Source organism: Halichoeres trimaculatus, unplaced genomic scaffold, assembly GCF_033239565.1.
Source record: "Halichoeres trimaculatus isolate MK-OKI-2021-1 unplaced genomic scaffold, fHalTri1.1 fHalTri1_scaffold_20, whole genome shotgun sequence".
Taxonomy (NCBI): Eukaryota; Metazoa; Chordata; class Actinopteri; order Labriformes; family Labridae; genus Halichoeres; species Halichoeres trimaculatus.
The window spans coordinates 9,787,828-9,791,376 of record NW_027437198.1 but is presented as its reverse complement, the minus strand read 5'-3'; positions in this window follow the sequence as shown (position 1 = coordinate 9,791,376).

Sequence of the window (3,549 nt, the reverse complement as noted above, 5' to 3'; positions counted from 1 at the left end):
TGAATTTAAAGGAAGATTGAAGAGGGATGACTCCTCTTTAAGTTATAAATCTAAGAGGAAATATTATCAATCAAACCTCCTGATACCAACCAGACTCTGCTCTTTATTTGAATCATTCCTCTTCATCCATCTGTTTCTGTTTAATGTCTCTGTAGTACAACATGTCATCCGTAGCACTTAGTACGACAGTGTGCGATGGATGGAGGGATGGATGGATGGTGAAGGATCAGGTAAATATATAAATATATCACTGATGTATCCTGATGACTTAAATGTACTGATGTAGTCTCAGCTCTGCCATGCTTCAGCACCATCAATTGTTTTTAAGCTTTGTAAATAAGCAACTTTTTTCTAGCTGGATGCCGAATCTGTTTTTACCTGTTTGAACAAAAATGTTAAGCAATATGAAGCTAAAACTCTGCTGAACAGGCAGACTTTGGTTAAATGTAGAAAAATGGTAGTATAAACCTGTTTGCAGCTGCTGGTGAATGTTCCATGGCAGAAAAAAAAACAAAACAAAACAAACAAAAACAAACAAAAAAAAGTAAAAAGTAAAAATAGGGGGGAAAAAAAACAGAAAATGCTGGGGTGGGTATAATTTCCCAAACCAGGTCTCCTCAGTAAAATACTAAATACATAATGATTAAGATTGATAATTTACTGTTCTCGGTTTCGCCTCTACTTGAAGAACTTGAGCTTGCTTTCTTGCTTTGCTATCATCTGAATAACTATAACTGCTTCTCTTCAAACGCTGAGCGTCTTCATCTTTCCAACTTGTTGCACTTTCAGCCTCCAAACGTGGTCACATACCTCATTTTCCTCGTAAAACATTTCTGATGTTTTTTTTTTCCCACACAGACCTCATTACCTCAGTAGATGTACGGCAGTGACATATGACTACAATAAATTGTTTTTTACTTTTTTCTGATTTATTTTGGATGCGTCTCAGAGCCTAAAGCTGTCGAGTAAAAACCACAAAATTTAGAGCGCACAAACTTCTCAGGTTTAAAGACAAAAAAAAATATTTGAAGAATATCTGGTTTCCTTTTCAACCAACAGAAGTGTTTTGATTTTATGTTTTTGTTCGGGGAACATTTTTTGGGAGCTAGTATGAACGTTTTTTGAACAGCCTGTCAGGGCACCCAGAAATACAGATGCCTTTTCATGCCATATGAAGCTGAAATGTGGCAAATTTGCAAAATTCATACAAAATAGCTGAGAAAAGGATTTGATATTAATAAGACTTTAACCTCTCTTCTAGCCTTGATTTGAAATGCACCACTTACGTGGTTTTTACCAGACAGCGGCTGCCTCACTGCACTGTGTACCATAATGAATCCCTCAGACAACCTTGTATCTCCACATACCAACCTGTAACGCCACCTCAAGTGAAATCAGCACCAAAGTAGGTGTGTAAGTCTGGCATTATGTGGTGGTTACGAGGTTTTCTGCTAATATCATACAGAGTCATGTGACCTGTTGACAAACCACAGCCCTTCCTGACCTTGTTTACAAAGCCATAGATGAGAGAAATGTATCTGAGTGGAGACATGAAAAGGGAAAACTGTGACTTAAAATGAAGAAGAGGCCTTTCACAAACAATGTAAACAAAAAGAAATGATATTTACTAATTTCAGGGACTCATGAAAGTCCTTAAAAAGTGAAAAAAATGCTCCAACCCTTCAATAAAACCCAAGTCTGAGATCCTTTTTTATTGTTATTACTTTTCACAGTGGTACTCCAAAGCTTATAAAACTTTGCCTTAACTTTAAAATACCAGTATTGATTGAAGATTGTACATTAATAAAGCTCTACCAGATACATTTCTCTTCAAATTTTGTTTTTAAAGGAGGGCATGTAATAACAGTTTTAGGTCATTGATATTTAAAAGACTGAGACGCATTCAGACAATGTTCATGTGTACATATCAGATCACATCTGGACTCCTGTGATTTATTTGTTGGCAGTTTTCTGAAAAGCGGCGTTATTGTTGAGAAGACGATGTTTCAGTTCAGCTGCAGGCTGTGAAAGACAGAACAGAGAAAAAGAAGGGAATAAAAAAACGAGTAACACTTGGAGCCCAGAGGGACCGACATCTTTGATAAAAACGTTAATTTTAGAGGGTTGATTTGAAGTACAGCTGGTAAAAACTTAACATAAAGTAACACAGGAGTTCCTCAGGGAACAATCTGAGGTCCTCCAGTTTTTTGATGCAAACATGGGAAAGATGGGACGAAAGGGATGTTTAAGTGTTTTTAAAAGTTTTGATGTTTTGATGAACTTGTTTTATTTTATGCTGACTGTGCTAATACAGACAGGGAAACAAGACCCTTATTTTTAATCTGTATTTCTACTCCCTGTATAACCTCTGAACACATACATATTCTTGTTTGTCAAAGAAAATTCATCTCAGTGCTTGGATTTGATGCAATACTTTTGATAAAATGTGCCCTTATTTTGTAAATCAGTAGTCTATTGAAACCAAATCTGACAGTTTCCTATTTAATGCTTAAATTTTAAAATGCTGGAGGTGAGCAATGGGAAAAGTTGGGACAGTTTTCACCCTCAGCTCAGAAATGGAAACTAAGATGAACTCAGAATTGATATGACCTTTGACCCTTCTGTGACCAATGTCGACTTTTCCCACCTGAAAGTGGTGAAATGTTAACTGTTGTGATTGGATGTTACCTTGCTTGTTGATCACAGCACTGTTTGAATGTCTAAACGCCAAGTTACAGCTGTCTGCCATGTTGTTATGGTTATGATGAAGGCCATGGGGATGATGTTTTTTTTTTTTTTTTTTTATTACCTGTTTAAGTCTAAAAGACCGGGTACTTTTTAGTGTTGAAACTCAAATAAAACCAATAAATGTTCACATCTACTAGTTGGGCCTGAGGAGTCTTATTGCAGCGACATTCATGTGGTGACCATCAAATATAAAGACAAACATGAAGTCTGGGTCTTTGCAGGAGACTGGGTCTTGACAAAAATGTTTGGGACATTACTTGATATTATGCCAACGACCTCTACTGACAAGAACTATATTCGAAAACAAATGAAATACTTTGATTTTTTTGACTACACTTTGACCCAAGTGCCCCCCAGTAGCATAAAGGACAGGCTTTGTGAAATATGGTAAATCAAGTCAGTAGACCTCAAGTGTTTTTGGCTTCACTTTTGGAGGGGTTACATTTTTTTATATGTGTATTATACAAACCATTAAAGAGATTTTTTGTGCAGAAATGGGCGAGTTTCAAAGGGGCAAAAAAAATCAAAGTCAAGATTCCACTTATCTGCCATGTCTGCCTGTTATGGGTAAACAATTTGAAAATATTACACATTTTTTGCACAAGAATCAATTAAATATTAGAATCAATTTCAGGTTTTACATCAGAATTTAAATATCCAACTTCAACATCCTCCTCATCACCTAAAAAGCTCTCAATGGCTCCTACCCTCTCATACCTGACTAACCTTCTGAAACACCACTCCCCACACCACTTAGATCAGATGCCAATCTCCTGACCCCTGCCACTGAAACCACGCAAG